At 36.2% G+C, this 14,851-nt stretch overlaps 1 long non-coding RNA gene across 1 annotated transcript; it reads right to left on the bottom strand.

The window, feature by feature from the left end:
• Window positions 1-4,156: 4,156 nt before the first annotated feature.
• On the bottom strand, window positions 4,157-13,598 carry LOC132130910 (uncharacterized). Its single transcript, XR_009428809.1, has 3 exons — window positions 13,478-13,598; window positions 12,505-12,663; window positions 4,157-4,277 (listed from the first exon to the last, which is right to left on the bottom strand). It is a non-coding gene; the product is annotated as an uncharacterized LOC132130910 (long non-coding RNA).
• Window positions 13,599-14,851: the final 1,253 nt, after the last annotated feature.

Genomic DNA, 14,851 nt, shown 5'->3' with positions numbered 1-14,851 from the left:
TGGTTGTGACCTCTGACTAGAAATAATGTTGCTTTATTCAAGTGTGTACAAATCTATGGGGGCTAATTAAAAGTACTTTTAGAATGAGCAAGCGTAGGAGCGGCTGTCTAAAGTATTACCCAATTACCTCTGTCTAAAAACCAAGACTGACGGGAATGTGACCGTAAGATATACGCTAAGGCCAAAGTGATATCTTTGAGTGACATGAGCACCTGAATGAATGAGTACAATAATATTAAAGAAAAACAGAATCATCAAATGCCCGAATAATAATTAGAAATGGTCAAGCAACCAATTTGTATGGCAATCTAAATTCGAGGTCATATTAAAAATAGAGTCAGATTAGAATTTAACTTAATTTGAAAAACGTTGCGCCCTGAAAAGACCGAACACACAAGAAACCTTCAGCCACCGCTGGATACCTTACCTTGGGCCAAGAGCGTGGACTTTACACTGAAGACTGGAGTAGTGATGCTGAAAATCCAGCTGTGCATCCCAGGAATAAACTATTTTTCAAATATATTCAAACCAAAAACAGCTATTTTAAATAGTAATAATATTTCACTATATAGTTTTTACTGTATTTTTAATCAAATAAATGCAGTCTTGGTGAACAAAACCATTAAAAAATCTTGCATAAAAAAATAGGCCTCTCTATATTGTATAGATTACTTTTATATAGATTATCATTGTAGATAACATGTAAATTGAGACTCATTATACTCCTCACAGACACAACACAAGCCTGTTAGTACTTTGTCCATCAAATTTCCTTCGGTCCAGTGGTACATGAAAATTTCTCTCACCCACTGAGAGGCTGTGTGTAGTCAGCCGTTACTGTTTAACTAAAACAACAACAACAAAGAAACAGCCTCCATCTCTGTACCCCCTGCATATCCCATCTCTAAACTACAGCAGCGGCGGTGAGCAAGACACAGGCAGTAATGAAGCGGCGTGTCATGTGGAGATGTAATTACCTCACTCCCCTGCTGGGTGTGCACTTCCTGGGTGAGAGGAAAGATGAATCACCAAAGTGGGAAAGCGCTGAACCCTCAAAAGTTTAATTCACCCAGCGCAGCGGCTCTCTCCTGTCCTCCCCTTCCCTCCCCTTCCTGCTGACTGCTTTGGGGAGGGTAATGGTTTGGGCAGGCATTTAGCTAGCTGATAAATGATGAGTGTAGTTTTTGGTGCTCAGGATCCAGGAGATGTGTTTGTTCTGTACTCCTCCGTTTATGTGTGTGTGTGTGCTCAAACTGCATGCTGGGAGTTATTGAGTCACAGCACATGGAAAGACACAAAAAGGTGGTGGAGGTGGGGATATAGATGGCTGGATAAAGGGAACAGGGGTCAGCACAGAGCAAAAATTAGAAAAGCACAAGCGAAATAGAGGAAATGAAGGGAAATACTGTGAGATTTACCACTTTTCCCCCAAAACGGTGCAAGTGACAGCAAATCTCTCTCAAAACTGGCTCACTTTCCTTTGAATTTGAAATCCATGTGATGATGGAGCTGACTACTTTACACCATGACCTGAACAAAATCAAACAGAGCACATCATTCATCATATATCAGATCATCTCTTTTATAATAAACTGTATGATATCTATTATACACAGAAAAACATTCTGAAAACGTGTATCTTATAGTGTATAGAGGTTACCTTTGTACCTTATATAGACGGTTTAATCAGGCGCATTCGTCTGGCCCTAAGTTAACTTCTGGTCCGTGTTGGGTATATCGGTCTGGCTAGCGGTGCCGTCTACAAACGCAGTTAAAGGGTTAGTTCACCGAAAAATGAAAATTATGTCATCTTCAACATCCATTCATCTTCGGAACACAGTTTAAGATATTTTAGATTTAGTCCAAGAGCTCTCAGTCCCTCCATTGAAACTGTGTGTACGGTATACTGTCCATGTCCAGAAAGATAAGAAAACATCATCAAAGTAGTCCATGTGACATCAGAGGGTCAGTTAGAATTTTTTGAAGCATCGAAAATACATTTTGGTCCAAAAATAGCAAAAAATATGACTTTATTCAGACTGAACTGCTGTGAAGAGAGAACTGAAGATGAACACCGAGCACACATAATGACTCGTTCTCGAGTCAAAAACCGTTTCTGTCAGACGCGTCCGATTCGAGAACCGAGGAGCTGATGATGCTGCGCATGTGTGATTCAGCGTGAAGCAGACTGACACACACCGAGCGTCTGAACCGGACTGATTCTTTTGGTGATTGATTCTGAACTGATTCTGTGCTAGTGTTATGAGCACGGGTAAACTGAAGGCTTGAATGAAGGGCAATCATCACCAATGACGTCATTACTTCGAGCACAAAAGAACCGGTGAACCGTTTTCTTCAACCGGTTTATTGAATCGAAATGTCCGGAAAAATCGGTTCGCGGAAAAGAACCGAACTTCCCATCACTACTGGTGATCCGAAAAACCGATGCAACCGGTTCTTGACTCATGAATGAGTCAATCTTTTGTTCGTTATCTGGCTCGGCTCAGTGTTCATCTTCAGTTCTCTCTTCACAGCAGTTCAGTCAGTGTACAGTTTGAGTACATGAATTATTCCGGGATATTGGTTTGTTTGAACTCAGAAGGAGTGTCAGCCATATTAAAAAAGTTAACAGCTTAAGTCAATTTTGGATTAATGTGTATTGGAGACGCAAACCATTTAAAACGATTCAGTTCGATTTGGTGAACTGGTTCAAGAAGATCCGGTTACATCGAGTGATTCGTTCGCGAACCGGATATCATTGAACTGTTGTGTTTTGAACTCGGTTACAACAGACACGGAAGAGAAGACAATGCTGAATAAAGTCATAGTTTTTGCTATTTTTGGACCAAAACTTATTTTTTTGGAACGACATGAGGGTGAGTCATTAATGACATAATTTTCATTTTTCGGTGAACTAACCCTTTAAAGTTAAGGTGATAAGTAGACTGAAGTTGGGCTCAGGTGGTTGTGCTGTGGGATGTGTTTCCCATACATTTATTTATTTGTGGAGACTCGCCACGATTTAAAAAATGACAAATTTTCCAAAAGGCTTCGTTGAATAAACATTAGCAGCACGTACTGCGCGTTTAATAATAATAATAATCATTCCTTACATTTATATGTTTAAATATCAAAACGAGGTATCTGTGTTTTTTTATATCACTGTATTTCTGAAGGAAGACTTGCATGTTATATGACTGATAACGCAGCGTTTGTGAGCATAGCTCTGCTTTGTTTACAGCTGTTACTGGGGAAACCTATTTCTCGCGCTTTAAAGCATCTCCTGCTGGCAAGGAATTAATTTGCATTTTCATTAAGTCCGTCTGATTTACGCAGCAAACATATTTTGTTTGTAATAAAAAAAATTCTATATTTGGAAGTCTCCCGGAAGTTGAGTTAGGGCCACAAAAGCGCGCATGCGCAGTAATGTTTGTTTATGTTGTTGCCATTGAAACCGTCTATATGTACAAAGTATTATAATGGGACAAATTAGTTGGGTGAAGAATGCATAAAACTTATATATAAGGATACTACCTCAATGATTAGCAAAAGTAAACATGTTTGCAATTTTTAAATTAAATTAAAATTTAATTTCAATTTAATTTAAATATTTTAAATATAATCTTACACTTTAAAAAAAAAATTAATTATATGAATTTTGGGTATCTTTTAAATACAGTTTTAACTATTTAAAACTTTAAATATTCAAAAGTAAAAACATCAGTATATAAATATTACATATGCAATTTTAAATGTATTTAATTTTATATAACTGAAAAGTTAGTCAAATTCTGATCAACCTTCTTTTTTTTACTTTTTATTTAAATGTATTTAAAAATATTGTACTTAAAATTCATTTAATTTTAAATAACATTTAAATTTGAATAACTATATATTGTGCTCTTCACTTTGAACCTTACTAATAGATTAATGATTATATGTACATTTATAAAAAAAATATATTTATTTTATATATATTTAAAAGTCATGAAATGCATAAAACTCACAGAAAATGCATGTGCTGTTTGTAAATAAATTCAAAACTAAATTAAAGAAGTAGGCTGGATGGCAACTAAATGCGTGTTGCATTGGCCATTTGAAGTGTTGATGATCAAAAAGTTGTGTTTTGTAACATCTATTTTCATTTTCATTTAGCTTTGAAAAGTGCACTTGGTGAGAACATCGGGGTGAAAGACCACAAAGTTTAAGTGTCAGGTGCAGAACCAGCATTTTTGAGTCAGGGATGCACAGAATGGCTTCAGATTAAGTGCTGGTTCCTGCAAAAAAAGAGGTAAAAGAAAAAATAAGATAAAAGAGAAGTGTAGAAAAAAAAGAATGAGGGCAGGTGGGGGGTTATCAGGCCAGTGGGTGGAGATCAATTTCCCAACAGCCTATCAGTCAAACAGCTCTACCCTATTCTGCTGATTGCACACTTTCAGCTCAAGTCAACCCATTTCCAACTTCAAAGTGTGTGTGTGTGCTGGGCACTCATAACTACAGGACTGCAGCGACTAAGGATCTGTCACAATGCTTTATTTCCTAAGCTGGTTAGCCAAGAAAGGGACAGCGAGAGAGAAAGAGAGAGAGGGAGCTCTCAGGTGAGGGGAACCCGGTCCGCCTGCGTTCGCTTTGGGAGAGGGAGGTGGCAGAAAGCCGTTTGTGTCAATGCATTATGCAGTAGAGTCTGTGCTCGACTGACAGCACCTCTGCCGCCCTCGGCTCTAACAGGGCCGCCGCTAATCAAAGACGACATATCTGAATGTCCAGACACACACACACACAGAAATTTACTAATCAAAAAGTGTATTTCCTAGAGGCTGTCTCCCAGGAGAAATCCGGCAGGGAGAAATTGGAATAATTTATTAGCTTACAAGTTTTGGTTGACAGTTAGCCCGGGGCTATTTATCTCAGTAATAGAGAATGTCTCCAATGTGGCAAAATTGACCAAATCAAACAGCTTTGATCAGAAAATGAATCTGGCAAGCTTGTCTGTCTTCACGCACCCCTCGAGAAAAGCGGGAAACAAACAAATCCAAAAAGAAAAAGAAAAAAAACAAGGTAGACAGGGAAAGAGAGAGAGAGAGAGAGAGAGAGAGAGAGAGAGAGAGAGAGAGAGAGAGAGACAGACAAGGGCTATATAAAACAGATTCACACATTTTCAAGTGGAAAAACTGTCAGCGATGATAAACAATGAGTTAAATGAATCTTATGACAACAAATAATATAACACCAGGGCATAGTGGTGCCGTGACCCGGCTATATTTATTTCAACCTGTCATTTAGTTTGATTTGCTGAATCTCATAAGTCTCATTAGAGGGCTATTTTTACACTTGACATGTGGCTTTAGTGAACATAAAAAACTTTAGTCAGGTATGTGTTAGCATACAGAAAGAAATTTGGTGTGGAAACTATTTTAAGTGTTTCGAAGGTTTTATGAAGACAAAGTAAGGAAACTTTAAGGAACAAATTAAAGGTAACACAATACATCATTATTTTCTCTAAGTAAAATTATATTTACTACTTTTTAATTAATTCACCGACAATAGTTTTTTTCCTCTGATTCACCGTAATGTCCAAACTGTCCTGAGTGAGTTCTCAACAGCCGGCGCATGATGCGTCTTCTTCTTGCTTTATGGCAGATTACAGACTTATAAATACATTATTGCCAGTGGTGGACGAAGTACACAAATCAAGTACTTGAGTAAAAGTACAGATACATATAATAAAATATTACTCCAGTAAGAGTAAAAGTACTCCTTTTTCAATTTTACTCAAGTGAAAGTACAAAAGTACTCGATTTTTTATGTAGTTAAGTAAAAAAGTACTGAAATTTTATATAGGCTACTTAATTAAATTTTATATTCGCACATATTTTTAATAATCCTACTGCTCAAAATACCTGGGATTTTTTCCAAAATAACCACTATATGGATTCAAGATATATTTTTGTTGTTGATATGGACTACGCTGATGAGAGTGATGTTAACTGTGAAAGCTTACACTGTGATGTACCTGAGAGAAAACAGAGATGACCATCTGATTTTCACCAGTAAGAACAAAGTATTTTAAAGTTTGTTGTTTTACAGAACATCACAGTTAGGACTATATATGACATGATAATAAGGCCTGAAGTTAAGAAGAACATTTTAAAGGAAAATATAATATTTTCATAATGATTTTTTCAGCCCCGCCCCCCTCCCTCCCCCCCACTTTTATATCACGGAAATTCGTCCCCCACACTTTTTCGGTCAAGTGTGTTCGCATAAAGGTTTTCAAGAGCTGGTGTGAAGAAATATAGATTTAAGCTCAAAGAGACGGGATAGTCTGCACATGATTTGATATTTTATTCGGACCCAGAATACAGCGAGATGAACATCACAGAGCGCTAAACTCTCCTGCAGTGTGTGTTTCATTCATACTCGAAGCCGGAGGGCGCTCTCGCGCAGAACATCATATCAGGAAATTCCTAATATGGGCAAAAGCGTCCAGCTATCGCTGTATTAAAACAGGGGTTTTCAACCTGTGGGGCCCGCCCCCCTAGGGGGGCGCCAACACCTGTTAAGGGGGTGTGAGAAACTGTGAATTCAGAGGCTTAAGTGAAACGTGAATTTAAGATAGCAAATCTTTAGTCATCCACTAGAGGGGGCAATCTGATTAGTCCCGCAGCTAATCATGCTGGGCGACCTCAGTCTCTGTGACGTTGCCATGGTGATATATTAGTTGGCTACAGAGCAGAGGAGCAGAGTTGACGCGATCGAGTTCAAGCTAAATATTAAAACAAAACAAAAATGGACCGGTGGCTTAAACGTAATAATTCCAGTGATAAAACGGGTGAACCGTCAGGCAAAAAAGAAGAAGAGTGTCCGACTGAACCCGTACAACTTCCGCAAATTGATGTCGAACCCTCCACGTCAACGGGGCTTTCCACGCAGAGAGGATTAATAGCAAAAACCAAAGGCCTGGGTGCATCAAAACGACGAATGTATGACGAACAGTACATAAAATACGGATTCACGTGCATCACACTTAATCACGAACCACGTCCACAGTGTGCCGATGTTCGGAAGTGCTTGCAAATGAGTTTCAGTTTGAAACCTGTGAAACTAATACGTCACTTACAAACCAAACACCCGACGTTAAAAGATAAACCGGTTGACTTTTTTCGCCGTAAAGAATCAGGATTAAGACTTTCGTTTGTTGATTTGAGTTTTGTAAATAAAACGTGCGAGTCCCAGTCACGCCGACCCTGTCTTCCTTCCCAACACTGAACCTCTTCACAACACTGAACCATTTTTCAAAAATAAGTTTGTTCTTAATGAAAATTTTGAAAATTGCAAAGTGGAAATGGCACCCGTTTCGTAGAATGACTCTTGTATAGCAATGATGTTCGTTTGCATGCACTTTGGGAGGGTGGGGGGCGCGAATGTAATTAGACAAACTTGGGGGGGCGCATATCCTAAAAGGTTGAAAACCCCTGTATTAAAACAGTTTTTACACAGAAAAAAAAGGCCAGAAACTTTTGGAAACACAAAGACAACATACGATTGCAACAATATATGGTTTTTCAAGTCATCTTCAGCAGGTGATAAATAAAGTATTACCAATGCAGTGCTAATTGACAAAAACATTTTGTAGTATATAAACAAATCATTATTATTTGTTATTGTCCAGCAGTTATAGATTTCTAAGCCAATTAAAAGTTAGAAATTTGAGAAAAATTTAAGTTGCTTATTGTATCCACTACCAGTCAACAGTTTTTGAACAGTAAGCTTGTTAATATTTTTTAAAGAAGTCTCTTCTGTTCACCAAGTCTGCATTTATTTGATCCAAAGTACAGCAAAACAGAAAAATTGTGAAATATTTTTACTAACTTATTTATATTAACTGTTTTTTATTTGGATATATTTCAAAATGTAATTTGTTGAAATTTCAAAGCTGAATTTTAAGCATCAATACTCCAGTCAGACAATCCTTCAGAGAAAAAAAAAAAAAAAAAAGGTTTCTTTGATGAATAGAAAGTTCAGAAGAACAGCATTTATTTTGAAATAGAAATCTGGAATAATCTGAAATAGAAAATTATGTCTTTATCATCACTTTTGATCAATTTAAAGTGAAGTGACGTGACATATTGCCAAGTATGATGACCCATACTCAGAATTCGTGCACTGTATTTAACCCATCCAAAGTGCACACACACAGCAGTGAACACACACACACCAAGAACACACACCCGGAGCAGTGGGCATCATTTATGCTGCGGCGCCTGGGGAGCAGTTGGGGGTTCGGTGTCTTGCTCAAGAGAACCTTAGTCATGGTGTTGCCGGCCTGAGACTCTAAACCACAAAAGAGTCCTTGCTAAGTAGAAGTGTTCATTTCTATAATTTATTTTCCAAAAAACAAAAATTATATTGACTGTAAGCTTTGAAACATAGTGTACAATGTTGCAAAAGCTTTTTATTTCACATAAATGCAAATTTTGGGATCCTATATTCATCAAAGAATACTGAAAAAAAATACTCATGTTTTAAATATTGATAATCAGCAAATCAGCATATTAAAGGATTTCTGAAGGATGTGACACTAAAGACTGGAGTAATGATGCTGAAAATACAGCTTTGATCACAGGAATAAATTACAATTTAAAATACATTCAAATAGGGAAAAAAGTTATTTTAAATATAAAAATATTTCACAATATTACTGTTTTTTGCTGTACTTAGGATCAAATAAATGCAGGCTTGGTGAGCAGAAGATACTTCTTTAAAAAACTGTTGATTGGTAAGCTATATAGATTAAAGAAATGTTATATAGCCTATATATATATATATATATATATATATATATATATATATATATATATATATATATATATATATATATATATATATATAATTTCTGTCCCCCTCACTTCTGAAAAGATGGCTACGCCCCTGGATTTTTTTCCTTCTCAAACCTTGTCTGTGGTGTAAAAACACCCCTGGCCAAAAAGGGGGCATCTCTTCCCACTTTGATAATTACTGTAGTTACCATGTTCTGAACATCACATCCTTTCTTTTCTCCCCAGATGTAATCTATATATATATATATATATATATATATAGGTAGTTGAATAAAAATATTTGGACATTATTTATAAAAAATTACCTCAACTTAGCATCGTCTGCACTCGAGCATTTCAGTGGGCTTAAATAGATCACTCTTTACAACGGATTTAGTTCCCAAACAACTGACAATTTTGACCTAAATATGATTTTCAGTTACAATAATTAATCCAAAATTTCGACATTAGTAACTTACTTTTAGCAACATCAGACGCACGCGCGCTCACAAGATCTCCCGGTTCTTACTTCTGTAGACTCGCACTAAACGGTTCATTTGAATCAGTGAGTGGTCGACTCCAGAACAGTTGCAATCCATAGACAGTAGGCTGCAATCGGATCATTCTAATTCGTAAATGAATCGTTTGGTGCGATTTGCGATCCGATTTAAGTTTATTTTGAAAAGACTCAGTTCGTTCAGGATGAATCAAACACCGCTTCTGCGTGTCGGAGCACGTGATATATTATAGGGAGTAACGATATGTTTTATGAAATGTAGTGAAGTTAAAAGTACGATTTTATGCTTTGGAATGTAGTGAAGTAAAAGTAAAAGTTACTCAAAATAAAACTACTCCAGTAAAATACAGATACTTGAAAAATTTACTTAAGTACAGTAACGAAGTAAAGCTACTTCGTTACTGTCCACCACTGATTATTGCCACCTAACTCTCAAGTGGACCATTGACACTCCTACTTGAGATTGTAGATGGAGTGTCAATTGTGGTGAATCAGAGGTTAAAATATATAAACTATATAAATACTGTTCAGTTTCTTGCACAAACAAATTGTTTCTTGTTGTGTTTAATTTGTGTATGTTTTTTTTTTTTTGACTCAAAGCTGTGATTCCCATTCACTTCCAATATATGACTGACAGACTGCAATTGTTTAAAAAAATTGAGTTACATTTTTTTTTATTTTATGTTCTACTGAAGAAACAAAGTCACCTACATCTAAATGCCCTGGGCAGATAAACATAACATTTTCATTTTTGGGTGGACTATCCCTTTAAGACCTTTTTTAAAGGGAGAGTTTACCTTCAGTTGCTGTCCCTATTGACTTGACTTTTTTTTCCATACTATGGAAGTCAATGGTGACCAGCAAATGAAGGCGACCTTTCCCTTTATGGTTTAAATTGGTGGAAGCACAAATTAAGACTTATTAAGTCCTGCAGAAACCCTACATTTTTTTACTCAGTAAAATTTCACAAATAATTACAAAGATACACCAAGTAACACTGAATGGTTGAAATGAAATTATGAAGTAGATAGCCTGAAATGTTATTTTCTTGTAAACATCCTCCAATAATCTTTGAAAAGTAGTCTTTACAGTATATACAAACTTTTTTATAGTCTATTGATCACAAATCTCTCACTACAAAGTATTAGTTTTGAAGTTTAGAATAAATAGTAATACAGCCACTTGTTTTAAAGGATGTCCATGAACCATTCGGACAGAAAACAGCATGTGACAACCTTCAGACACGCGCCACGGGCTTCACTTGTGAGGGACGCGCGGAGCAAAGGGGAACAAATTCGGGTCGAGCACCACAACCAACCGCCATGGCAACAGCTTTTGACAACATCACACCCAGCCTCTATACATGGCAGACAGACACGCTCATTTGCGCGGGAGATTGGCGGTTCAAAGGGTCTTGATTTTGACACTGAAAAGGAACAAATATTCTCACATGTTGATCTAGTTTAATTAGAGCTGCGTGCTTTGATGAATGCTTGTCAGGGGCTGCTTGATGTTGCATCAAGTGAAGTTAAATGCGTCTCACTCAAGATGACCACGCACGCACGCATCAACAGAAGAGAAGTTTGTGTGGGCCTACTGTTGGAATGCAACATTCAGTCCACCTTCATGCAAGGACATGCCATCATCTTTTTCAGTTATTGTGTTTTTAGCTTGTTTATTTTCATATAAATATACAGCATGCAGTTGCATCAAACAATGGTATAAACATCATTCAATGTAAATTGTGATAATCGTAAGTACTATTTCAAGGGAATAATTGACAATTATGATTTTTGTCATAATCGTGCAGCCCTATAAAATTACAAAATTATTTTCTACATACAATACCATTCAAATGTTTGGGGTTGTAAGACTTTTTAAATGATTTTGAAAGAGTATGCTCAGCAAGGCTACGTTTATTTGATCAAAAATAAAATAAAAACAGTAATATTGTGAAATATTATTACAATTTAAAATAACTGTTCTATTTGAATATATTTTAGATTTAATTTATTCCTTTAATGCAAAGCTGTTTTTTCAGCATCATTACTCCAGTCTTCAGAGTCACGTGATCCTTCAGAAATCATTCTAGTATGCGGATTTGACACTTCAAAAGATTTTCAATGTTGACAAAGTTGTGCTGCTTTATATATTTTATGGAAAAGAAATTATTATTTTTTTTTTTTTCAAGATCCCTGATTAATAGAATTATCATTTAATTAAATATAAATATTTTGTAACATTCTAAATGTATTTACTGTCACTTTTCATCAAATTAATGTCTTTACTGAAAAAAAGTATTAATTTCTTTCAAAAAATAAAATAAAATCTTACTGACTCCAAACTTTTTACTAGTACTTGTGCACTAAACCTGTTTATGAGTTCAGTTCATTATAAGCCCCTCACGCTGCCAGCAGAGTGAAATTTCTCACCACGTGCAGACTGCTTTTTAAACTACATTTGGACTTGTGCCTGACAATTACCTCCTCAAAGTCTCTAAAGCACCAAAGCTCTGCCTAATTAGTATGCATTATCAATTAACGGCCTTAATAGGCGGCAGATTGATCACATCCCCCAGTTTCAGGGGCTGAACAGAGTCAAAAGCGGAATGAAAATTCCCTCTCTCACAAAGAGCAACAAAATGGCCATAATATAAACAACACAACTAGTGCTGTAACAGTTCTGCAATAAAGTACATCAGGAACAACAACAGCAGGCCTAATACTACTATTAGTAAAATTGTTAGTATTAATAATAAACCATACTGAAAAAATTTCTTAAACCTGCCTAAAAAGTTGTCAGCTGGTTTTTGCTGGTCTACCAGATCAGCTGAGATGCGCTCAAACCATTAAAACAGACCAGCCTGACCAGGGGAGAAAAAAAACAAGTTTAAATGATAAATAAAAACCGCACCAAAGCCAATAAAATATATATATTAAAAAACTAAAAATGAATAAATTCAACAAATGAAAATCGGTCTGAAATACTTCAATGAGAGCAGTATTAAACGCACACTCAACTAAAATCGCTTTTTATCCAAAGTGCGGCCATTCATCAGCCAAATGAGCCTCATGTTTGCAGCATACATTCATTTTCAGGACATTGTTTAATTGTGCTGTTTTACATAAAAGTCGCTGAGTGGAGGAAGAGAATGTGATTTTCACTTACTCTCACCAAACTGTGTCCTCGTTCATCACTCGAACTCATCAGAACTCTCATGGAGAGCCGTTTCCATTAGAAGAAACAACAAAATGGAGTTGCTGATGGCGTGTGGTGCTGGTGAAGATTGATTGACTGATGCATTGATGGAAACGATTCACAGAAGATCTGAAAGCAAAGGACAATAAAAATGTGACATTAAACATCCTTAAATGACGCATGTCTGCAGAAAATACAAGCAACAGCTCTTTATTCATTTCCTTTCTGAATATCATAGAAAAATGACGTAGTTACAAAATATACATATGGCAGCATTATTAAAATGGCCCACTATAAAAATAATATTAGTTCATAAATGAAAGGCCTATCTTAGCCTCCACATTTTAGTTGCATGGGCCTCAAAACATAAACAAGTCTTCATAACCTATTTATATTTGATTAATTTTGGACTTATTTTTTTTATCTATACTCTGTGGCCTACATTATGCCACATAATACGCAGGTCAATATTGTGAGTTACTAAGATTGTCACTGCTCATTAAATTAAAGATAGACAAATGATGCGCTTAGTGAACAAATTTAAAGCATAACAACTTTGGTCACCAGTTGAACCATTTTTAGTCTGGAACAGAGATGCATGCTAGACTACTAATTTTTAGTATCCTTATTTGTCATTGAATTTTCACATTTAATGTAATATTTACATCCTTTTGTTTTCTGTACAGGTTTTAAGCCTGTTTGAAGGTGCTGAAATGTAAAAGAGCCTTGCAGGTCTACCTCCACCGCACTGTTCAAGCTTGCAAAGTTTTAATCGGTATAAATGAATGCATTAAATTGTTTGCTTATTTGAATAAACACTGATACAAATCATTAGATGAATTACTTGGCTTGCTGATTACAACTTATGCATCAAAATGCACTTAATTTTCATTAGGAGGTATAAAATTAGATGATTATTATATTAATTAAGATGATTACAAACAATTATCCTTCGCAAGCACCCGCGGTCCTGCAAACTAGGTCAGTCTGATGATGTATTGTTTCTGCACTGAGCCATTCCTCCTGGCCTTTGTTCAGCATGGAAATCCGTAATAAAAGCCTGTAAGTACAAACAAAACGATGGTCAGATATTTTCTTGGTTTCAGCGGTTGTAGGGCCACCAATGTTGAGTTGTTTCCAAACATGAGAACAGGGTACTGAATCCATTATGTGGCTATAGGGCCACATACACGCGTTTGATGTCCAAGTAGTTCACGGCGCGTAATACACTGTGCAGAATGTGCTGAGAATTCGGGGAAACAGTGGAATTGAAGAGTCACAAATAATAAGCATCACCGGGACAATGACCGGAGAGAATGGCCTTCCTTTATGTCTGTCTGAGAACAAGCAATCTAGGGCCAGAGAAAACAACAGCACCATATAGGACTCACTGGCTATGATTTAAATGACAAAAGAGCATGCAAATTAAGTTAGGATATATATAAAATGCAAAAACTCACCTCATACATTATAAAACTACAATGCCTTGCAGAAGCATGTGTGTTTAGTGAAGCAAATGCAGACTTTAAGACCTAGGATAAAATAAAGTTATAGTGTGTATTTAAGCAAAAATCTTAAGTGAAAAGAAAAAGTAAATCTGTTTTTGCTAAACTATCATTTATTGTCTTTGTAAATACTGTTACACAATAAATAATAATCTCTAAAAACGAATGCATATGCAACTAATCAAAGATAATAAGTGCAGTGGAATCATACAGGCTCATAGCTATACTCGATCTTTTAACACTATATTCAGTTACAGTATAGAAAACTATTTTTACTAAACAACAAATAACTAATAGTAATGGCAAAAACAACTAGGTCAACATTATAGTTCATGCTGCAATGCATTCTGGGAACTTACAAACCTTAAATAAAACAGAAATATTGAGCATTATGGAATTATTTGTTCATATAGCCTACCTCTTTTAGTCTAATTTGGAAAACATTTGCAGGAATACTGTTGATTTAAAATGTGATTTACATAAAAAGTTCTATTCATATTTCTTACAGTGCAGTTAGAACTGTTGCTAGTTGTATGATATTTCGGCATGGAAGATTTTGTATCGGGACAGAATTTGGCTTGAGCATGTGTGAGGTTTCATAAAGCAGTTTCACAAACCACAATGCACATGCACGCGCTCGAGCCTGTAGCTGCATTTCAGGCCTGTTCTCAGCACGCTGATGTATATTTCATTGTCCACGGCTTAATTTTGATTTATCGTCCGTCCATAAATTAGAAAAATATGTTTTAGAATTCCATCTTGCGGAAAAGCTGCGCGTGATGCCGGGGGATTGGGTGATATTTAAGATGTCA

Source organism: Carassius carassius, chromosome 47 (assembly GCF_963082965.1).
Source record: "Carassius carassius chromosome 47, fCarCar2.1, whole genome shotgun sequence".
NCBI lineage: Eukaryota > Metazoa > Chordata > Actinopteri > Cypriniformes > Cyprinidae > Carassius > Carassius carassius.
This window is presented reverse-complemented; position numbering and strand designations above follow the sequence as displayed.